At 45.0% G+C, this 24,872-nt stretch overlaps 1 pseudogene; it reads right to left on the bottom strand.

The window, feature by feature from the left end:
- Positions 1-6,495: 6,495 nt before the first annotated feature.
- On the bottom strand, positions 6,496-12,773 carry LOC134398244 (oxidative stress-induced growth inhibitor 2-like; annotated as a pseudogene).
- Between the last annotated feature and the right edge of the window lie 12,099 nt (positions 12,774-24,872).

Below are 24,872 nucleotides of genomic sequence, written 5' to 3'. Positions count from 1 at the left end.
TTTGACTCATTTGTAGGATGAAATTGTGTGCACCACTCTCTTTTAAAATGGCACAAAGTAATTTATCACATTGCAGAAATTCAGCATAAAAAATTGAAATAGTTTCAATTTCTGTGCTTTGGATTTCATGAATTTATAAAGTAATAACAAATGTTGCCATAGGGGAAAAAAACTCCATACTTTTTTCCTTATGAAACAATATTGAAATTTCACATTAATCCTTGTATGCAGAGGCTTGATGGGTTTGATATTGTACACAATAATCAAAAATCTGAAAATTGGCAGCTATTTTCTAAGATGGTGCCAAACTACTAAACCAAAATTTTGGCAAACTAGGTTTTTGGATTCAGAACACTTTTCATACAGAAACACCCTGTTGCACAGAATTGTCCCCAAATGCCATCACCGTCCTCAATTTTGGAAAAGTTTATTTTTTTTCTTACTGACTTTTCACATAAGATGGAGTATGTTTGGTCAGAAAGTCATTGACTTGGCTGGCGACTCAGCTTTGTTAGCCTATCTGGATGAGGTTGCACTCCCTCTGAAGGAGCAAGTTTGTAGCTTGGGAGTTAAGAACATAAGAAGTGCCTTGATGCTGGATCAGACCAAGGGTCCATCTAATCCAGCACTCTGTTCACACAGTGGCTAACTAGCCATCAGCCAGGGACCAACAAAGCAGGACACGATGCAACACCACTCTCCTGCCCATGTCCCCCAGCAACTGGTGCACACAGGCTCACTGCCTTGAATATTGGAGATAGCACACAACCATCAGTGCTAGTAGCCATTGTTCTCCTAGAACCATCTCTGTCGCTTGAAGCTCAGGTGGCCTCAGTGGCATGGAGTGCCTTTTACCAACTTTGGTTGTTGGCCCAGCTATGACCCTATCTGGACAAGGATAACCTGGCTTCAGTTGTCTATGCTCTGATAACCTCCAAGTTAGATTACTGCAACATGCTCTACGTGGGGCTGCCTTTGAAGACGGTTTGGAAGCTGCAGCTTGTGCAAAATGCAGTGGACAGATTAATATCAGGAACCAGAAGGTTCGAACATATAAGACCAACTCTGGCCTGCTTGCATTGGCTGCCTGTACCTTTCTGAGCCCGATTCAAGGTGCTGGTTTTAACCCATAAAGCCTTACATGGCTTGGGACCACAATACCTGACAGAACGTGTCTCCCGACATGAACACCTACCTGTACACTATGCTCAACATCTAAGGTCGTCCTCTGGGTGCCTACTCCAAGGGAAGCTCAGAGGAAGGCAACAAGGGAGAGAGCCTTTTCAGTGGTGGCTCCCCAGTTGTGGAACAATCTTGGTGATGAGGCTTGCCTGGCACCAACATTGTTAACTTTTCAGCACCAGGTCAAGACTTTTCTCCCAGGCATTTAACAGCATATGTTGAGTTTTTAACTGATCCAGAATAGTTGTTTTAAATGGATATTGTATGTAATCTGTTTTTATGGTTTTAAATTTTGTATATTGGTTTTTAATGTTCAGTGTTTTAATCTTTGTAAACCGCCCAGAGAGCTTCGGCTATGGGGCGGTATATAAATGTAAATCTCCTTCTCCTTCTCCTTCTCCTTCGCCTTCTTCTTCTTCTTCCAGAGTTGTTCTGTGCCTTTAACAGCTATGTTCCAATCGGGCAGCTGTTCAGTGGACAAGAACATTGCCAGAAAATGAAATACAACGTGGCAGCCTTATCTGGGATTGAAATGCACAATTGATTTTGCAACACACACAAATACACCCCTTGCCAATACTCAGCTTTGGGTATGCGGGGAGAAGGTTAACACAAATCATCCTTAATGTAACATTACATCACAGTATAAAAGGTTACACCAGAAACTCTTGTTCACAGTCTTCACACATGCCTATCCTAGAACACTACTGGTAACATTCACTTCTGCAGGAAGTTGTACTTGTCTATTCAAGGCCTGCCCCTTCCTCCTGAAAAAAAGAAAAGAAAACGTGTGTGTCAATCCTTAGGCTGATTCAGACAGTGCTGGTACAGTAAGCTGTGGTAGGATAAGGAATTTACCTGACATTCTAGTTAGACCACTACTGGACTTTCCTGCTCCTTCCAGCAGCAAAGGCCCAAGAGGTAGATAAACTGATTGTTATCATGGAGGCATAACTCTCAGAGCCTGTTCTTAGCCACACCCAGTGATGCATGTTATAGTGCTACAGTAAGTGTGGCACTGATAAGAACTGGAGAGAAACCTGCTACAGAGAACTCCACCCATCCCTCTCAAATTTTCTGTGTTGAAGGAAGAATAGCAACCTTCCCCCAAAGGCCTTCTCTGTAATTTCACCCTTCTCCAAACTGATGTCAGGGTGCCTTGGGATGATGGGGCTGCAGTCCAACACATCTAGAGGGCACCAAGTTGGGGAAGGCTACTATCAGGGATGGGCAAAAAAGTAGCTCTCTAGAGTTTTTGAACTTCAACCTCCAGCGTTCCTGATCACTGGTCATTCTGGCAAGGGCTTCTGCGAGTTGTAGTTCAAAACATAGAATCGTAGAGTTGGAAGGGGCCTGCAAGGCCATCGAGTCCAACCCCCCTGCTCAATGCAGGAATCCACCTTAAAGCATCCTTGACAGATGGTTGTCCAGCTGCCTCTGGAATGCCTCTAGTCTGGAGATCTATTCTATGTTCTGTCCACCAGAGCCTAAACTGGCAAAAGCCATAGCACTACCACTAAAGATATCTGTATATTTCACTTTTGTTGTTGTTATGGAACAGTTTCGGGGCACTTTGTTGAGAAACAATGCAAAGCAAGCTCAGGCTTGAATTTTTACACTTCCTGCAAGACTTTCAATTGTGCTGCTTTAATTAGTCCCTGTCTATTTCCAAAGGAGACTTAGGGTACCCTACAAAGGAATGTGCCATCTCTCTTTTTACTGCATTCCCAACACACACACACACACACACACTGCTAACTTTTACACACTTGCAAGCTTCATCTAGGAAACACAGCTGGAACATTCTTTTTACAAAGCAATGATAACTTGTTGACACCAATATCCCCCCCTCCAGTCAGAACTCTCAAAGAGCTATCCAAGGTGCTGAAACACAACACCAAACTGGGTTCAGCACCTTGCATTGCTCATCTAGAGTTCTGACTGGTTCTGATTGAAGCCCAGAGCAGATTCACTGCCCCACTGACATTGGAGCCACCAGCCTCCACTGCTCCCAGGTAGGTGTGTATAAGATACTAGCCAAATCCTATGCATATTTACTCCATTACTCCCAGATCAGTCATTTAGATTTGCAGCCTTAGTTACCTATTTGTGTGGGGGAATGGCTATCATAGTGTGGACTGAACGTTAACTCACTGGGATAGGTGCCGTGGACTGGATTCTTCCCGTGGCCTTTCTTCCCTTAGCTGGTTTGAGAATGCATCATCTCTCAAGTCTTAAAATGGTACATTTACTTCCTGGAAACCTGTTACACCCACATCAAGATAAAAAAAACCCATATATGTGCCTCCTTTAATGAAGGCATTTCCTGTGACACACTTGCCAGAGATGTTTATTCAGGCTAATGAAACTGGAGGACTTGCAGCTCCTTGCATTCTGAATGGATGAATGAGCAGATAATGGTCCTGGACTAATATGTATCCTGACGTCATCACAGTTTAGTGTTACCATGCTTAGGGGTAGATACGCAAAACAAAATTGCTGAAGGCTACAAAAATCTCACTACGTCCAGGGCCAGCCCTTATACTTTCTATTCCTGAGTTATGATCTATCAGGGTTAGAAACCACAGGAATACTGTTTTTCCTGTCCATTCAATTGGGCTGTCCAGTTGAATGTTACCTGGTGAATCCCTTCGTACAGCTTTTGATTTATAATACAGGGGTGGGCAACCTCATGCCCTCCAGTTATTTGGGACTACAACTCCCATATGCTCCCATGAGCATGGCCAATGACCAGGTTGATGGGAGTTGTAGTCCAAAACATCTGGAGGACATGCAATTGCCTACCTTGCTCTAACATTTGAAGGTGCACAATAAGTTTGCACATTCTATATTTTAAACTATAGAGGGCTTCATCAGGCAGCAAACCTTTTGATGGAGCCATTTATATTGAGGCCTAGTGCTGGGGAACATGGGGTTCTCCAGATGTAGGTAGGCTGCAACTCCTTGTTGGCAAAGCTACTCCTCAATGCTCTGTCAAGGAGCAGCATCAGCCATGAGAGGAGGAAAGTGCCTCTCAGAGCAGGGGTCCCCAACACCCGGGCCACAGACCGGTACCAGGCTGCGCAGGAGAGCTGCTTTAACCCCACCCCACCCCAGCGTACCTGGGCGCGGGGCGCCATCTTGCCTGCCCAGCTGAAGCGAAGCCAGGACTTTGGGGTGGGGTGGCTTTGGAACGGTGCGCCCGGTTGGAAGCTGCTCTGGGAGAGTGACTTCCAGGTACGCTGTTCTGAAGCCGCCTGCCTGCCCCAGCGTCCTAGCTTCGCTTCGGCTGGGCGCCCACCCAGCTGAAGCAAAGCCAGGACACTGGAGAGGGGCGGGGGGCGGGGGAGGGCTTCCCAAAACCATCCCCTCAACCCCCCCCAGCCCGTGGAAAAATTGTCTTCCACGAAACCGGTCTCTGGTGCCAAAAAGGCTGGGGACCGCTGTCTCAGAGGATGTGGGCACCTGAGGGCTGCCAAAGGCATGCTGGGAGCTGTAGTACTGGCATCACTATCTCTCAGTCCTAACTCGGCCCCCACTAACTGACTTTCCCCAACTGCCCTTAACTCCGCCCACCATTCCATTCTAGCCTTAGCTGTCAGTCATTCCTCCATTCACTCTTCTGTTTCAATAGCCTTGGCTGGGAGGGAAGATTTATCAGGCTGTGGCAGCCATCATCTGGAAGTGGCTCACCATCCTGAGCCTGAAGGGAGAGTGCCTGGGTTGGCTGCCTCAGTTACTAGGCCCCATCGGTAGCAGAACGGAAGGAGGTTGCAAAAGGCATGCTGGGAGTTGATATGCAATGCCGGGCATATCAGTTAATCTATCTATCTATAGGACATAATGTGTATTTAGATGTCTCTAAATGTCCATCTCAGTGTGGGTGTAGATGTGCATTTGAAGGTGCATTCTATAGAAAAAACTGTGGTCTGGATAGAACATACCTGCACTTGGCTGCACACTGATTTATTATCCTGTGGTGTCTTCAAGTGTGAGGGAGCCGCTACTCCGAGGCTAATCCCTCCCTCCCTGCATTTTACCTCCATTGTCTTCCCCTTTTATCTGCCGCAGCAGTTTCCCACCTATGAAAGATGAGAGAAATTCTCTCCCTGGTGCTCCTTTCTATCTCTGGCTCCCTCTGTCTTTGATCCTTTGGAGCTGCTTTAAGCCCAAAAAGTAGGGAACAGAAGGGTGGTTTCTGTGGGGTGGGGTGGGGGTGGCATGGCGTGAGCGGGTTGGCAGTTCAAAGTAGGGTGTACTGAATTCAGCTGGGATGTTGTCAGTTGCAAATCCCTGCCTCTAGCTTAACCTACCCAGTCAGTACACCCCACCAAGCTGTATGTGTCATGGATAAATAAGTACTGTAACTTTTGTAAACACAGAACTATAACCAGAACAACACGCGGATTCACTACCGCTTGCACAGAGACCTCCCTTTCCTATGATAATAATGATGATGATGATGATGATAATAATAATAATAATAATAATAATAATAATAATAATTTTATTTCTTGCCCGCCTCTCCATCCTGATCAAGGAGGGGAACAACAGTAATTAAAAAATACGTAAAATACTGATTAAAAACAGTATACATTGTTAAAACTTCCTAAACACACACACACACACACCCTAAAAGCATCCTAAAATTCCACTGGATAGGCCTGCCGGAAGAGATCAGTCTTTACAGCCTTCTTAAATGCTAAAAGGCTGTTAAGTTGACGAATCTTCTCCGGCAGGCAATTCCACAGTCTGGGATCAGCAGAAGAGAAGGTCCTCTGGGTAATGCCTGTCAGCCTATGTTCTTCTGCTCCTCACTTTGCTGAACTTTCCCTGTTACTTGGAGTTCTGTTTTAGTGGTATAAACACAGGAAGAACAGAATGTAGCAGGAGCTGCTGCATTTCTTAAAACGAGAGCAGGAGGTTAGGAAGAAACACACCCACTGCGACCTGCTGCCTTACATGGTGAAACTGCTTTGCATTCTAGAAGGCTTACATACACCTTGCTGGATCTCTCTAACATAGGCATGCGAAGCACATTTCATTAGGGTGTACACCCAGAGATTTTTTTTTACCAAGGCAAACATTTATTGAATACTCAGTCATAGAGGAAATTATTTTTATTCCTTTATTTATTAGACACTGTAGACACTGATGCTCTACTCCACGTTCGGGTTGCCTGACCATGGTAGGGCCGTTGCAGGGTGGGCGGGGAATGAGGAGATGTTTCTCAAGGCCTAGCATTGGTAGGACTTTGTGGTGACATTGGCCAGGGGAGGGGCTTATGAGGCAATATTAGCCTTTGGGGGGGGGCTCCTCCTGGTCTCTTTGAAGCACAGCTCCCAGCAAAGAGGCTCCCATCGAAGTGATTCCTTTTTGCTCCTGCTGCCAGGAGCAATGGTGCTTTCTCAGTGGCAGCAGTTCTTCGGCATGGTGGTGGAGTGGCCAGAGGACAGCCTAAGGACTGTTGCCGCTGTGTCTGGACCTCCATCTAGATCCCCACTCAATGCCCCCCCCAATTTGGCACTTATTGCTTGAGACATTAGGGTTTGGCTGGGCACACCTAGCACACCCCTTGTGCACGCCTATGCTCTCTAATATTTTCTTAACGATGATTAAGAAATAAATGGTTTTTTTCATAACTGATGTGAATAAAGACATAAACAGCTCATCACCTCTGATCAAAATAATTCGGCTTGCTCTGATCCTGTACTTATTCAGGTCTGGATTTCTTTCTCAAAGAGTGCCTCTCTTTACTTGTGGAGGCCTATTTCTATAGCAGAGGTGGGCAACTTATACCTTTCCAAATGTTATGGCCTACAACTGCCATGCTCCCAAGCTGTCTAGGATTGATGGGAGTTGTAGGCCAAAACATGTTGCCCAATGCTGCTCTATAAAATACTCTCAGCACAGGGAAGGTCAACAGAAGAGAAAGAGAAAGGTAATTGAGAAAATTAACATAAACAGCAGGGGAAATTGGATAATAATACTTACAGAAACCAAAGTTTATTCTGTTCTTAACATGGCTTTAATACAGAGGTGGGCAACTTGTAGCTCCCTAGAAGTTGTTGGACTATAACTCCCATCACCCCTACCTGGCATAGCCAATGGCAAGGGATGATGGGAGTTGTAGTCCATCAACATCTGGAAGGTCACAAGGTTACACACCTTTGTTTGAACACAGCGTTCTCAAATGCAGGTGTCAGGGACTTTTGACAAAGAGTCCACCAAGCTCTTTCTCCTTATCCCATATGTCAATCAATTGCACTTGTCTCTTACAACCTGACTTGTACAGAACAAGAAAATAAGCTGCAGTTAAGAAAACTATGGATGGGTGGGTGGGTGGTGGGGAGGCTTGGACTTGTCAGAAAGAAAAATGAAATAGAAAGACAGGAGGGAAAAAATGCATGTGTATTCTATGAATGTTGCATCCTATGAAGGTTAATGTACATTTGTGGTGCTGATTTATTTTAAAGCTTTCAACAGAGCAATCCTATGGTCCCTGGGATATTCATAAGATATGCAGGATTCCTCCTCCCCCACACACCCCGAGGCTGTAGATGCTCCTACAATCTTGTGAAGAATCCAAGGCTGCTTTGTTTCCTCTCCCCTCTAGTTGCAGCTGCTGTCAAAAGCACCTGCAGGGTCACAACAGACTGCAAAGGAGCTTGGGATGGAGGGGAGAGGAGAGGAGAGGAGAGGAGAGGCCAGGATCCACAGGTTTCAACAGCCTTTCTGTTGCTGTCCCTGCCCAGCGCTGGTATGTCAGCTAGACAGGCTCTGAGGCCCATCTAGCTGAAATTGTTGTCATTTTTAAAAGTACAAACAGGAGCCAGAATCACCTCCACCATCCTCCCACCCTGCCTGACAGAGGAGTACAATCTCGGAGCTCCCTGTCTATTGACAGCAACCCATAGGATTGCTAGAAATAAAAGCCAGGGATGTTTAAGTTCGCCAAAATTCTCCAAATGTCACTTCCAGGTTCAGTTTGGCTCACTCCCATTCCCCCACCCCACCCATGATTTACTGTTGTTTTAACTGGAAGCATATTATATATTTTGCAAAGGCTGGAACACTGCAGTATCCTCCTCCTCTATGAGGCAGTGCAAGCATGAAGAACTGGTATGTATAACAAAAACAGGGCGCTCAATAACTTGAGATGTTAATGGGACACTTATTAGCATATGCCTGTCGTTCCTTAAGAGTGATGTCTATGGCTGTTGCTTTAGGGCACTCCATCTCCTTCTCTTTCAACTATCAGTTGATGGTGGTTCTTTGGGTTTGTAACCTAATGTCATGTAATACCCAGTGCCCCTCCTTTTAAAAAGCGTACAAAATTGTCTCCAACCAGCGGACCGACTGCAAAAAGATTAGGCTTGTTTGTGCACTCATAGCTATATGGGTCGATTTCAGTAGGGTTACCCCTACACGTAATTGGTTCATCTGGATGATGGCCTATACCCTAGCCTTGGTCCTTTAGGAAGCATAGGTTAGGATGAGAACTTATTAATACTAAGGCTACAGAGAACTTTAAGATCTTCTTCAATCCAGAGGCCCTCTGAAGGACGCACTTCATATCTGGCTGAAATGAAACTACCTGATGTTCAGGAAAACTGGTATAAGCAGGATGCAAATTATAGTCCGTAGTAACTGACTGAGTACACATCATATGGTAGACCTTATGGTATTCCAGGTAAAGCTTTTTACGCAGCTGTTTGAAAATTAAACTTGGGTCAGTAACTCTCCTTCGAAATGCATGGATTATAGGGATGTTATTGTTATAAGCGCACGGAAGTGCATCAGCTGCTGTGAGTCCACCACCTGTGATTAAGACAGGGTCTGCTTTCCCACGTAATATTAATTTGTCTATGGTAGCTCCAAAATCAGATATGGAATGCAGCACCAAGGTAGGGTGACCATATGAAAAGGAGGACAGGGCTTCTGTATCTTTAACAGTTGTATTGAAAATGGAATTTCAGCAGGTGTCATTTGTATATATGGAGAACCTGGTGAAATTTCCTCTACATCACAACAGTTAAAGCTGCAGGTGCCCTGCCCTCTTTTAAATCTGGTCACTCTAGTATAGTTCCTGAAGCTTTAACTGTGGTGATGAAGAGGGAATTTCACCAGGTTCTCCATATATACAAATGACAGCTGCTGAAATTCCCTTTTCTATGCAACTGTTAAAGATACAGAAGCCCTGACCTCCTTTTCATATGATCACCATAACAAAGGGGAAGTCTTCTCCTTCAACTTGGAGTCAGCCAGGAGCACCAAAAGTTCCAGTGGCAAGAGCCACATTCTCAGCAAACAAACAGAATGGCACCTGAGAGCCATCTGCTGCCCTCTGATAACCTCTGATCTCACAGTTTCTCTTTATCAGTGTAGTCTGCCTACCTTACTCCTCCAGTTGCAAATGTTGTGGCAAAACATCTGCACTCACTTGGATTTCATCTAGGTCTTTGTTCTCTATAAAGCCTTGATACATAAGTTATATAGGTGTTTTCTCTGAAGTTCTTCTGTAAGTCCATGACTTTAACACAGTGCTTGTAGCAGCTAGCAATTTCTTTCAGCAGAACTCTGTCACACTTTATATTTCTTCGCTTAGTAGCAGCCCAGTCTTTAAATGTGTATCCAGGTAATTCCATCCAGTCTCCAAAGCTAATGGTCAGCATAGAACCTTCCATAGAATGCCAAACCCCACCAGGTGGTCCTTTGCCAAGCACTATGTGAGGGATATAATGATGAGGTTCTAGTTTCCAGTGAAGAACAGGTGGATAGTTAAACCCAAAGTCTGTGTCAGGATAAAGCAGTGTGTCAAAGAGGACTGCAACAGGATTCAAGTTTGTCTTAACCTCTTAAGTCCTGGTCAACTAGTCCTGATCTTTTAATTTATTATGCAAAATAGGATTTGAATGTTCGGCTTCAGGAGACAAATATGGCCTATATCCTGACAGTATGTAAGAGATGCAAATTCCTGGGGTTCCATTACCTATTACTACCACTGGCAAAGTCAGGCCTTAGCTAGATCTACCTCATAGTCCATGACGGAGGAGGGAAGATCTCGCATTGTGATTAACATGAGATCCCTCCTCCGTTTAGACGTGAGGCGCGACGACCTCAGGAGGAGAGATGTCGCGCCCGCCATTTATTTTTTAAAGAGGAAGGAGCGCACCTAAAGGTAAGTTTTTTTTAAAAAAATAATTACTTTCCCCGCTTTCCCCACCCTACCCCCGATGGGTACAGCGCTCCTTAGGAGCACTGCGCCCTGTGCGTAGCTCCTGGCTCTGCATGAGGAATCACACGGAGCCGGGTCAAACCGCTGCAACGGGTCACACATTCCACGGTCTCAGGCTCAGCCCGGGACTGCGGAAAAAAAAGGGCTCTATCCTGGAGCAAGGGAGGGATCATCCCTCCTTGATCCCGGGATCCCCTGTGCATCATGTGGGCGCACAGGGATGATCCCGGGGTTTGCCCCGGAATGAAGCCCGGTCTAGCTAAGGCCTCAGTGGTGGGTCCACAGATAGAGTGTTTTCTTCTAGTAAGGGCATTGTTTTAACATATGTCCCAAGGTTGTCACCAAAATACTGCACTAAGGAATTCAAAAGGCGTCCTTCAGTTTCAGGGCTATAGTAGTTTCATTGTTCTCTTCAGGTGCATCGTGTTCATGGTGCTGCTCAGCTCACTCCCATTTTTTATTCATTTGAATCAGAAACGTTTGCATTTTGAAATAGAAAAAGATGCATTTCTGATTGCATTTTTCAAAAGCTGTACACTTCCCCCCCCCCCCATCAACTAAAGCATGAAAATGCACCTTTATATATGTCAAGGCATGCACTTTTCAAAAATATGCAGGGTGGTTTTTTTAAAATGCAATTGCAAGTTCAGCAATGTGTGGACTTTTTCGGGGGGTGGTGGGGAAGTCACTCCTGTTCATGTTTGGGTAGGGTGACCATATGAAAAGGAGGACAGGGCTCTTGTATCTTTTAACAGTTGCCTAGAAAAGGGAATTTCAGCAGCTGTCATTTGTATATATGGATAACCTGGTGAAATTCCCTCTTCATCACAACAGTTAAAGGTGCAGGAGCTATACTAGAGTGACCAGATTTAACAGAGGGCAGGGCACCTGCAGCTTTAACTGTTGTGATGTAGAGGAAATTTCACCAGGTTCTCCATATATACAAATGACACCTGCTGAAATTCCATTTTCAATACAACTGTTAAAGATACAGGAGCCCTGTCCTCCTTTTCATAGGGTCACCCTATGTTTGGGGCAAGTTCAGATGACTGGTGTGTTGAAACGAAATTACTCTCTTAAACTACCTTTCAGGTTGCACTGCCCCAAGCAGGTGGCTCACTAGATTAAAAAGCACATGAAAACACACCATATCTACATCTATATTCACATCTACATCACCCTTAATAAGAGGCACAAGCCAAACAGTGGAGCTCAAGACAACTTCACAATCAAGGAACTGTGTGTGATCCCATTGCAGGCTACCTCTCAGCCAGTGTAGTACCATTAAGGCTACCACTGCTTGAGAGTGTGCTAGGCTAGAAAGAATGCAGAAAGAAAAACAAGTTCTCAAAGGTGCGAATGGATGAAAATTTAATACAGCAGTTTCCCTGGAGGTGCAAGAGAAACAGCAGCTCCTCTGTAAGCTGGCTTAGCTTGTTTTCAGTGTTTGGATGCACAAGATTGCCCCTGAAGGAAGAGCTTATTCCAAAATGGGTTGGGCTATATTAAACTTTGCACATTTGCGCCTCTGAGAATGTGTTCCTCTTTTTGTATTCTTTCTGGTTTGGGTGCCTCCCTTTTGGTATTTGATTACTGGATCCTAGGACATATCAAGTCTCTGGAGTCACAGACACATTCTCTTCCTAAAATGACAGGATTTGGCCCATAATCAGGGTTACTCTACCTTAAAAAAAAAAAAAAAAGAAGGATTGCTTGGGGAAAGAACTCTTCACATGCATAGACCCATTCAACTCAAAGTGCTCAACTTTTGAAAATAAATTGGTGGCAGGCAACCCTTCTATGAAGTCTTAAATGAGATTCAGAAGTTCTGGACTTTGGTGACAAGATTAACCTGAACTTTAAAGTGTTAGCATGACACAGCAAAACAGAGCAGTGCATTAGCTTGAATCAAGTTCATTACATTCAGTAAGAAAAAATCAGAATAAAGGCGGGGGGGGGGGACACATTGTGCACCTCAATAAGTCCCCATCCAATTTTTGTAAAGGAAAGAATGCAAAATACTTCATTATGCTTCCAAAATAAATTAACAAAAAATACTCAGGAGGAACCCTCACAAGGAGAATGCAACGAACAAACAAATTAGAACATTGTACATTAATTGCCAAACTGTATTAATGCTAGAAATTCAAATAATTATAGCTAGATACTGTATACACATTTATAAATAATGCACCCTATGGGCTACACAGTATGAAAGATAATTCAGTAATATATCATATACACAATTCGAAAGGACAATTAAAAAAAAAGCTTGATCCCAGTTACTTCTTTTTAAGAGCTCCATCACATCTACTTTATTTTCCTGGTAGTCACCCATGATTTCCACCTCCATTTCATTAGTGCATCAAGCGCTGGTCACTTTCACGTGCTATTGTGCTATTTCACCTTGTTTACCTTTTCACCACGCTGGCTTGCACTTCCTGGTATCGCTGCCCTTCTCCTTCCCCCTTCAATTCATTGGTTCTTGTGATTGATGGACATTCTGATGGACGTGGGTGCCTCTCCCCACCCTCTCTGGTTTTGTTGTCAAAAGTTTAGCAATTTAGCATTTCATTGGTTGGGCAACTTGTACAGTGGGCAAAAAAGTGGGAAGTTGAAATGGGAAGAGGATAGAGCAACGAGAGTTGGGTTGAAACAGTAAAAGTCCATTTGATCAGAAGTCCCTACCTTCCTCTTTCATCAGGACTGCCCTGCAATGCACATGCCCCCATGAAGGGACGTTCCGTGACATAGTGCGAGGATGGCAATAGGCAAGGATGGAAGGCAGTTCTATCCCGCATGGAGAAAAAATACTGCACTTTCCCCGCCCCAGAAAAACATGGAAAATGGAGGGAAAGAGGCAAGATGACTGCAGGACAGGGACAACGACGTTTGAGGGTCACGGGGCAAAATGGTAAACAAGGCAGGACGAAAGTGCCATAAAACGCTGGTATGATGGAGCCCTACATGGGCATATAATTAACCCAATTGTTGCAGAAAGAAAACAGGTTATGTCACTAAAAATAATATTCATTAATTGACAAATGATATTCATTTTAATGCTTCATCAGTCAAACCATATGAAGGAAGTGACTATGCAATGTTATTGTTTTTCTGGCCATGCTCTATATCACTCTCATCCCATGTTGATCTAGGAAACAAAGCTATAAAATAATGAACAAAGGAGAATAAAACACTCCTGAGGAAAATACAAATAAAATGCTAAGTTAACAAAAGATGAACTAAGGATATTACCTGCATAGAGTCTAGAGTTCAGATTCTTTCTGGAGCTCTGCAGATTAGCTAACAGTATCTCAATTATTGCTCTGCAGACAGTGCTTGCCATGTCCTGAAATATTCAGACAATGAAAACATATAGCCAAAGTAATAAATGTAGAAGTATAGATTACTTACCTGTGAGACTTCATATTTCACCTTGTACTTTCCTGGTCAATATCAAACATGTGGGAAGAATGTTGTGGCTTAACTATAAAAGATGCTTAATATGAATTATTTTTCATATTGTGTAACCCATAGGGTGCATTATTTATAAATGTGTATACAATTTCCAAAGTAAATTATGAAATGAGACAAACTAAATATGCTAATCTTAACAGCTATGGATTATGTTTAAATCATAGATATTTTAAATGTCATAATTATGTATCTGATTGTGCATATATATCTGATCGTGCCAAAACAGCTGATCATTTTTGAGCAGATAGGGTCATTCCACCCATCAAAGGATTTTGAATAGGGGTGTGCACGGACTCCCCCCCTGGATCCGCTTCAGATCCTGATAAGCAACTTCTGGATTGGGTCTGCTCCCAATTCGCCAGTGGTCCGCTTCACTTCGCTGCGGAGCTCTGGATCCGAATCGGAGCTCCATTTCCCCCCATAGGCTTGCATTGAAATCCAAACACCTATAACTCTTTTTCTGTTAATGTTAGAAACCTCAAAATAGGCACCATGAGAGCTTATACATGTATATACACTCATACCAAGCCTCAAGCAAATCCAAGCATCTCCTGATTTTCAGGGAATTTTTGAATATCCGACACCCCATTTTCAGAAATGGGATTTACTCTGACATTTTTACAGATACAAACTTGAAAGTGGGCATCCTCACAGATGCCATCTAGATCCACATTCATGGCAAGCTTCAAGCAAATCCCATCATCCCCTGATTTTTGGCAATTTTTAACTCACCCCAATTCAAGTCCCATGCTAGAACTCCGTCAGTTTTCATGTTAGAGACCTCAAAATCAGCACCATGAGAGCTTAACCATGTATCCACCTTCATGCCCAGTTGGAAGTCAATCTGAGCCTCTACTGATTTTTTTGGGAATTTTTGAAAATCCTACAACCCATTTTCAGAAATGGGATTTACTCTGACATTTTTATAGATACAAACTTGGATGTGGGCATCCTCACAGATGCCAACTAGATCCACATTCATGGCAAGTTTCAAGCAAATCCCATCATCCCCTGATTTTTGGTGATTTCCCCCCTTTTAACTCACCCCAATTCAAGTCCCATGCTAGAACTCCGTCAGTTTTCATGTTAGGACCCTCAAAATCAGCACCATGAGAGCTTAACCATGTATCCACCTTCATGCCCAGTTGAAAGTCAATCATGATGATTATAAATAATAATAATTATAGTAATAATAGTAATAATAAATGTATTTATTATTTGGGGAAATGGGACAAGTGTGTATGCTTTGCTCAAACTGGATTTGAATGGTCAAACTTTATTTGCTTTTTGCACTTACCAAGCAGTGCACGGCAAACACACTCACACAATAACACACAGTCTAAAGAAACACACACACATACACACACACACACACAGAGAGAGAGAGAGAGAGAGAGAGAGAGAGAGAGAGAGAGAGAGAGTAAGAGACAGAAGAAAGAGAGGATACATTTTTGGGGGTATTTTTGTAGTTTTTTTATATAGAAGAAAGAAGGAAGATGAAACACAGTCACAGAACGGGGGGGAGGGGTTGGGGTTGGGAAACCAACCAAACACTCCAAAAATGAAAAATTTAAAGTTTATATAAATCAAAGTAAAGGAAAAACACAGAGCAAACGAAGCACACAGTCACAAACAAACACACAAGACACAACCCAAGCTAAATATATAACTATATATTTATAGTTATATAAATAACTCCTCCAAAACACAGCTGCAGCACAGAACTACGTCCTCTCTCCACTAAGACCAACCCCATAAAGACACAGAAAGGAAAAGGGTCTCAGGGTGGCTCAGCCTTAGTCCCCCCTCCAACATTGGGATTGGAGGATGCTTCACATGAGGTGATCACTTCTCATCACGATTAGGAGTTGAATCTGCCTGTCATCGCTTAAAAAACCCTTATCCCCCTCTCACTTTTAACATTCTAAACAAAGTAATAGCAAGCAAACTGCAGGATGACAAAGTCAGAACATCTCCACAAATGACCCCCAACCACCACTCTTTAAGCACAGCAAGTTTCACGCATGTAGGTTTCAAAACAAAAAAGTTATCCACTAATCTTTTCCGCAATGCAATCCTTTGAGAAAAATATCCAAAATGGCGGGTGGAGCGCTTTGCGAAAAGTGAATCGATTCGCTTGTGGCCGCTTCTCTTCACAATGCTTTGCTAGCCCCCCCCCCCCGACTCGCTTCTCCTCCACCTATAACGGAGGCAAAGCACCTCGCTTCGCTATTGCTTCTCCAAACCGAAGAGAAGCAGATCACAGCCCTAATTTTGAAGTGTCTGATTATATCATAGAGGCCAGATATTAGTGTAGTTGCTAGGATGGACAATGTTTAAGACTTTTGGATAGTATCAATCATTTGATGGCATGGTTTGATCCACATCGAAGGAACATATAAAGGTATCTATAGCCAAAGAATAAGGGTTTTCTGACATGTGAAGAAAGGGTGAGGAAAGATGTTATTTTAAGGCTATAATCCTAGATACACTTACCTGGGAGTATATCACATTGAATGCAACAGTCAACATCTATAGGATTGCATGTAACATACGAACATAGACAATTCTTGCACTGAGCCAAACCATTGGCTCACCTATCTCTGAGTCTTGTCAATGGCCACTGACTGGCAACAGCTCTCCAGGGTTCTAGGCAGGATTCTTTTCTAGACCTATATGGAGATTCTGAGGATTGAACCTGGGACCTTCTGCATGCACAGCCTGTACCGCTATGCTATGTCCTCTCCCTAATGCAACCTGTATAAGGAATATCAGGGTAACAATGTGATCCTGTTATTTTCACTTGGACATAGGTCCCATTGACTTCAATGAGACTCCCAATCACTCACACTCTCAGGGAAGGATAGGATTGCAGCCTAAGTGTGTTGGCGATTGTTTGAAGTGGCTTTCAGAAGCAGATAATATGAGTTGAAGCTAGAGATGGAAAGACCTGGACCTTCCTTCCCACTTTGTGGGAAAACATTGAGCGTTTTCATGGGGAAATAAATGGGGGAAGCCTTGAATCCGCTTCCTCCACACTTATCATATGAAAAAAGCAACACTGTTGAAGCCTCCACAAGATTGAGCAAAATTAAGGGGAAATTGACACTACAGTTGGTGGAAGTGGCTTTGATCTTGAGACAGGGAACAAACAGGGTTGATGTAAGACTATTTTGCGCCCTAGGCAAGGTGAGCTACTTGTACACACACATACACACACAATTGCCAACTTCGATTCAGCTGTTCAAGAAGAGTTTCTGAACTATTATATTTTCCTTTTACTATATTTTTTCTTAAAACAGCTAATTTGTATAAAACTGTGACCCTTAAAGGGCAGTACTGTGCCCCTCTGAGGTCTGCGCCCTAGGCGGCTGCCTAGTTGGCCTAATGGTAGTGCCGGCCCTGGGAACAAGCTGATTAAAGTAAAAAGGAAGGGAGCAGGACCTCATGTGTCTTCCTACTCCTGCTGAAATAATACATTAGTTAATGCATTCATGTTCAATGGAAACAATAGTCAGACTTTTACTTCTGATAGTGAGCTGCTTGGTGGGTGGAAAATGAAAGGCCTGTCCATCAAACAATATATTCAGGAGCATCACCAATATATTCTAGCTTCAAAGTCTCCCATAAGGTAACTAGTATTGTGGTGCATACCTTTTTTCTTTAATGCAACTAGCAATTAAAATAAATTTGAGAATTAAGGATTGCAGAATGTGCTTTGCTGTTGTTTTGGAATGCCCCTTAAATTTTAATATGTGATTGTTATTTCACAACCAAATTCTTTCCTGTCTAACCCCAGCATTACTCAACATCCATGCATGAATATATAAAAATTATTCTTCCAAGGCAGAGCACTTATTTATTAACAGCAGGCTGAAGGGGGCAGGTTAATGCTTCTTGCTGAAAGGCCATGAAGGAGGAAGTTGCACAGCCCTTTCTTAAGCAGCCCTCTTGGGTCGGGAGACATTATAACAAGTCATTCAGGAATTAGGTCCATACCCTGTTCTCGGTGTCTTTACCCCGATAGAGCAGGCATGTCGTTTGGAGAAACTCCTAGATCCAGCACTGTCACTTATGTTCTCTGCGACGCCACCACCTCACACACAAGGTTTTGACGCGCACACCTCCCTCAGGCTAAGTACCACCACTTAAATACCTGAGGAAGGGGTAAAAAGAAAAGTATAACCTTTCCCTTATAGCAGAGGGAAAAGGTAAGGAGGTTTGGAAAAGGCTTTTCTGTGAATATAGCAGGCTGTAGGTTTAATGTAAAGTGTTTATTTATAAACTTATAGAGCAGGAGATACAGCCAAACTGACACGTGGTTTTATGGTTCCAAAATAAAGAAAATATTTATTGTAGTATACAGTTCTTAGTTCCTTTGAATTATAGAAGAGAAGATTGAGGGGAGACATGAGAGCACTCTTCAAATACTTAAAAGGTTGTCACACAGAGGAGGGCCAGGATCTCTTCCTGATCCTCCCATAGTGCAGGACACGGAATAACGGGCTCAAGTTAAAGGAAGCCAGATTCCAGATGGACATCAGGAAAAACTTCCTGACTATTAGAGCAGTACAACAATGGAATCAATTACCTAGGGAGGTTGTGGGCTCTCCCACACTAGAGGCCTTCAAGAGGCAGCTGGACAACCATCTGCCAGGGATGCTTTAGGGTGGATTCCTGCATTGAGCAGGGAGTTGGACTTGATGGCCTTGTAGGTCCCTTCCAACTCTGCTATTCTATGATTCTATATTCCAATCCTGCCTATTCTTAATAATACTGGTAGTAACCAATCTAATAAGAACAATCCTTAGTCCCTATGATCTTATTTTCACTCACTCCTCACACAACTTCTGACAAGAAACCACTCAGTTAAACACAATCACCAACCCTCTAAACCCAATCACCAACCGAACACCTCAGACCACTCAGCTCCCCCATATATATACTTCTCCCCACTTTCCACAGCTTGACCAGCCACACCCACTCAGTCCAACATTCCACACTCTCTAAACATATTCAACCAGACACACCTAAGGGAATAGAGATGTGGATAATGCCACATTCTCCCTTCAAGAAGTCCTTCAAAAGTCAGTAGTTCATAGATGGACCCCATCCACAAAAGTCTTTAACAACCTTGATCTGTTGCCAAAGAAGAGCTTGAGCCTGTGAATTTGACCCTGCCTGGCTACCTCGTTCTCTGTTTGGATTCTGCCAGCTCAGATCTGGACTGCCTTGAAACCTTCGCTAGGGCTCACTGACTTGCCTTGGCCCTATGTGAAACAGGATAGATAATTGCTTTTTATAAGCAAAGAAAAGAACCATCAAGAAAAATCTAGCCAAGGCCAGTACACTTGTCGAAAATGGAACAGAATGCATTTTTTTTTAAAAAAAAATTATTATTTATTTCATTTTTATACCGCCCAATAGCCGAAGCTCTCTGGGCGGTTCACACACACAATTAAAAACCATTCAAAATATAAAACAAACAGTATAAAAACATGATATAAAATACAATATAGGAATACAACCAGAATAAAATCAGCAGTAGTGCAGAAATAAAATTTGAAAATAGAAATTTAAAACAGCAAAGTTAAAATTAAATTTGTAAACGGCTAAAATACTGAGAGAATAAAAAGGTCTTCACCTTGCGTCTGAAAGAATATAGTGTAGGTGCCAGGCGAACTTCCTTAGGGAGCTCATTCCACAGCCGGGGTGCCACACCAGAGAAGGCCCTCCTCCTGATAGCCAACTGCCTCTCTTCCTTTGGGAGGGGCCATGGAGAAGGACCCCTGAGGATGACCTTAGGGCCCGGGCAGTTACTGTACATATGGGAGGAGGCGTTCCTTCAGATAGCCTGGCCCCAAGCTGTATAGGGCTTTAAATGTTAATACCAGCACTTTGAATCGGGCCTGGACCTGGACTGGCAGCCAATGAAGCTGGAAGAGGACTGGCGTGATATGATCTCGTTGGCCAGTCCCTGTTAGTAACCGTGCTGCCCTGTTTTGTACCAGTTGAAGGCTGTAGCTAGACCTAAGGTTTATCCCTGGATCGTCCAGGGGTCAAACCTGTTCATCTAGATGACACACAGGGGATCCAGTGCTCAGGCAGGGGCGAACCCTGGATGATCCCAGGATAAACCTTAGGTCTCGCTGTGGCTGAAGTTTCCGGACCGTTTTCATACACAACATTATTATCCTGATTTAATAAACATAATTTACACACGCATGGAATTTCAGGGACGCTTAATTACTTCCTTTTGCCAAGTTTCTAGGGTGACCCTGAACAGTGTTCACTGTGAACTTCATAAGATGTTTGGAGTTTGTGTCATATTTTTCAGCCTGTGGAGGAAGATTTGTAGTTTGTTAATCTTATCCCACATAACACAGCAGCTCCACCACAGCGCCTAAGTAGGATGTGCTCCATTGCCAGACGTACCTCTCCGAAATCTCAGCTATTGTGGATCATCCAGCTCCAAACTGTTCTGTGGCAGTCTTGTAGAATCCACGGTTCGCCAGCTTCCAGAGAGCGATCGCAGCTCTTTTAACTACCCCAACAGGCTCCCTCATCGCTGTGTGTTGTCTTGGGAGAAGAGAGGTTAGTTCCCCAATGAACTCGAATAGGGTACTTCAAGGACATGTGAAAGTTCTTGATCCACTGCATCCTTCCACAGTTTTAGCACAAAGTTCTCCCACCCATCCCTGCTTGCTGATCCCACTAACAATAGGCACGTGATGACCGCACAAAGAAGAAGAAGAAAAAAAGCCTGGGGGTGGGCATTGGAAGAGCAACAACGCTCTGAGACAGACCAATGGGAGAGTTTACTGCAGCACAAATGAAGCAGGAGGAAGAGTGTGTGAATTGATGTAATGGTATTATCTGGGAGGTGTTTATACGAGGTTGCGCTGGCGCCTTGTTATCTGACAGCCTGTATTTGCACTCTTCCAGGGTTGTTGTTGTTTATTCGTTCAGTTGCTTCTGACTCTTCGTGACTTCATGGACCAGTCCACTCTTCCAGGGTAGTACCCACCAAAAGGAGCACTGATGTGGGCTTTGGAACTTCATGGGGTGCAATCCCCCCTAGCACCCTGTTGCTGCACCCCCTAGACAATTTTGCCAGTGCGGAGGCGAGCCGCCACCCTCTCCCGTCGTAGTGCCTGCACTGAGGATGAACACATTACTCAATTTTTAAAAAATGTTTCTCTTTAACTGCAATTTCACAGGTATACGGAGGCATGGAGATGGACTGCTGTTAGGCCCTCTGAGGAGTTGCTGGGGATGGACTCAGAGGAGGAGGAAACAGAACCTGTACAGGCAGAGGCTAGTGTCACGGCTGCTGAACTGGTGCCAGCTGGGAGTGGGGCCAACTCAGAGAATGAAGGGGAAGCAGAGCCAAGTACCAGTGTGCCGGTGATTAAACCAGCAGGGAGCTTGGCCAATTCAGAAGACACAGAGGGAGAAACAACAAACTTACCTGCACAGTTGTTTAGACATCATAGGGCGGAAAAGGAGGCCCGGCGCAGATCTCTGCGTATTTATACTAGACGCCAACTCAATAGGGAACACCTGTAGCTGCCAGGGAGGGGTATTTAGAGAGCTGGGAAGCAACAAGAACTTGCCAGAGATTAACTGAGCATCCTGGCGAAAGCTCTTGCTTCCTGTTTCGGCTTGTGTTGACCTTGTATCCTGATTGAACTTTGGACCGGCTTGGAATTCGTGACCTGCTCCTATCCCTGGACCTCTGGATTGCTTTTGGACTCTCTCTACCTCTCGTAAGCCCTTGACTTTTGGAACTGAACTGGACTTTGCTTATGTTTAAACGTCTTATACTCTGACATTAAAGAGGGAACTGTGTTATTTCACAGCACAGATAAAGACAAATTCCAGCGTGTGTTGCTGAGTTTGTGGCTGAATTCTTGGAGTTTGTCTGGGCACGCTGCCCACGTCTGTATCTCTGTTCAATTAGCTGGTCTATTGGCAGCTTTCCCGGACAGATTAATCTCTGGCCAAACGGACCGGCAGTTGGACATGGAGGGTTTCTTAGAACAACAAAAACAGCTAACAGAGCAGGTGGCACACCTGACGCAATTAGTTACAACGCTCCACGCCCAAGTTGCTCAAACAGCCAGCAGGCCTCCTCCTCCTCTTCCTCCACGAAAGAGTAAATGTTTTGCTGCATTACCAGAGAAATTTGCTGGTGACAGGGGCATGCTGGACAGTTTCATTGCTAATTGCAAACTGCATTTTAAGATCAGGCCGGAGGATTTTGTGAATGATTCCCTAAAGGTAGCTTTTATGGTTTCCTTATTGTCTGGGTCTGCTAGCAAATGGGTGACGCCGTATTTGAATCAGGATAGCCCCCTGCTGGACAATTTGGACAATTTCATGAAAGAGATGACAGCTACCTGGGGAGATCCCGTCAAGGCTGAGACAGCGGAGCAGCGCATTCGAGACCTGCGTCAGGGGAAGGGATCTGTGGCAGAGTACGCCACGAATTTTCGGCTCATAGCTCAAGACTTGCAGTGGAATGACAGTGCGCTCCAGTCACAATTCCGCTATGGGTTGTCAGATGGGGTGTTGGATGAGTTGGCCCGATCAGCACCTCCGGAATCGCTTGCCCTACTCATCGAACAGGCGACCAGGATGGACGCTCGGCTGACGGCACGTCGTCAGGCCCGGAGAGGAGTGTCTCTGGGGAGTGGGGAACCGGTTCCAGTAGCAACATCAACATCGTCGGCAGGTTTTTCTCCTGGCATGGGGGAGGAGCCCATGCAGCTTGGAGGCGCCCGGGCCCGCTTGTCAATGATGGAGAAGCAACGCAGGAGAGCGGAGGGTTTGTGTTTGTACTGTGGACTTGGGGGGCATTTTGCTCGTTCTTGCCCGGCCAAGGGACAAAAGGCTTCCCCGTCGGAAAACGGGTCATCCCAGGCATAGAAGGGTTCGCTAGTCTGGGAGAAGGCGGGGCAGGTGCTTCCTTGTCTCCATCGGAACCCCGTAAGGACCCGTTGCTGGTGCCTGCCACACTTGGGGTGGATCATGCCCAGGTGTTTTTCGTGGGAGCCATGGTTGATTCTGGTGCGTCTAGCAACTTTATGGACTCAGATTTTGCTCGCCAGCAGCAGATTTCGTTACAACCATTGGCGGAGCCAAGGTCGGTGGAAACTATTGATGGGCGGCTTTTGAAGTCTGGTCCAGTGACGCACCAGACAGTTTTACTTACGCTGGAAATCCAAGGGCATGTGGAACGGTTGCGGTTCTATGTGACGGCAATTTCGCACTTTCCAGTAGTTTTGGGAATGCCGTGGTTAACCCAGCATGATCCGCATATTTCTTGGGGGAGGCGGGAAGTGCTTTTTGCTTCCCCATATTGCCAAGATCACTGCTGGCCGGAGCGGGTGCCGGCTGCCGTGGTCAAAGACTCTGCAACAGATTGTGTAACCCTTCCCGCGAAATACAGTGAGTTCGCAGACGTGTTTGATGAGAAGGAAGCCGATAGACTCCCACCACATAGGGTGTATGACTGCGCTATTGATTTAGTACCTGGGGCCTCTATACCGGCGGGGCGTCTCTACTCTCTCTCTGAGCCAGAATTGGCAGTACTGCGGGACTTTTTAGAGAAGAATCTACGGAAAGGCTTTATTCGACCTTCCAAGTCGCCGGCGGGCGCCCCCGTGTTCTTTGTCCGTAAGAAGTCGGGGGAGCTGCGCTTATGCAATGACTATAGAGGGCTAAATCGCATCACAGTGCGTAACCGGTATCCCTTACCGCTGATCCCAGAACTGTTAGAGCGCTTGCAGCGGGCCAAGTGTTTCACCAAATTGGATCTCAGGGGGGCGTACAATTTGGTGCGGGTAAGGGAGGGGGACGAATGGAAGACGGCCTTTCTGACCAGATATGGTCATTACGAGTATACCGTCATGTCTTTCGGGCTTTGTAATGCTCCCGCTATTTTTCAGCATTTTGTTAATGACGTTTTCAGAGATTATTTGGACAGATTTGTTATTATTTATTTGGACGATTTTCTTATTTATTCCCCGAATCAGACAGCACATGACGCTCATGTCCGGGCGGTCCTGCAGAGGCTACGAGAGCATAGGCTGTATGCCAAGTTGGACAAGTGTGCCTTTGACTTGCAGGAGGTGGACTTTTTGGGGTATCGTATTTCTGCCAAGGGGGTAGAGATGGATCGGTCCAAGGTAGAGGCGGTTCTTTCTTGGCAACCGCCTCGGAACCGGAAGGAGGTGCAGCGGTTTTTGGGATTTGCTAATTTTTACAGGCGCTTCATTCCGGACTTTGCGGCCCTGGTGACACCCATCACGCAGCTATTGAGGGGCAAGGTCCCATTCCGTTGGACTTCCATGGCAAAGCAGGCATTTGTGCGGTTGAAGGAGCGGTTTACAGCTGCTCCAATCCTGCAGCATCCAGATCTTCGCACGCCATTTGTGGTGGAGACGGATGCCTCGGACGTCGCGGTCGGGGCCGTGTTACTGCAGGTGGGCAACATGGACTCAGCATTATTGCCATGTGCTTTTTTCTCCAGACAGCTTACAGCTCCTAAGCGAAATTACACGATTTGGGAGAAGGAGCTGTTGGCTGTGAAGGCCGCTTTCGAGGTTTGGCGGCATTTGTTGGAGGGAGCAGCACATCCGGTGGAGGTACGCACTGACCACCGTAATCTGGAGTACCTGCAGACGGCACGGAAGTTGACTCAACGGCAGAAGCGGTGGTCGTTGTTTTTCAGTCGGTTCAATTTTAAGTTGAAATATATACCCCGCGCCCAGAACCGGCAGGCGGATGCTCTCTCTCGTAAGCCGGAATACGCCGCAGAGCCAGAGGGGGAGAGGCGATCCACGATCCTCCGCCCAGAACATTTTGCAGCTGCCTCGTTGCCCCCGACTTTATTGGATCAGATTCGTGTGCTACAGGGGCAGGACGCTTTTGTAGTTGATCACGCGAAGGAGGAGGCTCCAACACCATT

The sequence above is a fragment of the Elgaria multicarinata genome, chromosome 4, assembly GCF_023053635.1.
Source record: "Elgaria multicarinata webbii isolate HBS135686 ecotype San Diego chromosome 4, rElgMul1.1.pri, whole genome shotgun sequence".
Lineage (NCBI taxonomy): Eukaryota > Metazoa > Chordata > Lepidosauria > Squamata > Anguidae > Elgaria > Elgaria multicarinata.
Note: the sequence above shows the minus strand (reverse complement) of the source record. Positions and strands in the feature narration are given on the sequence as shown.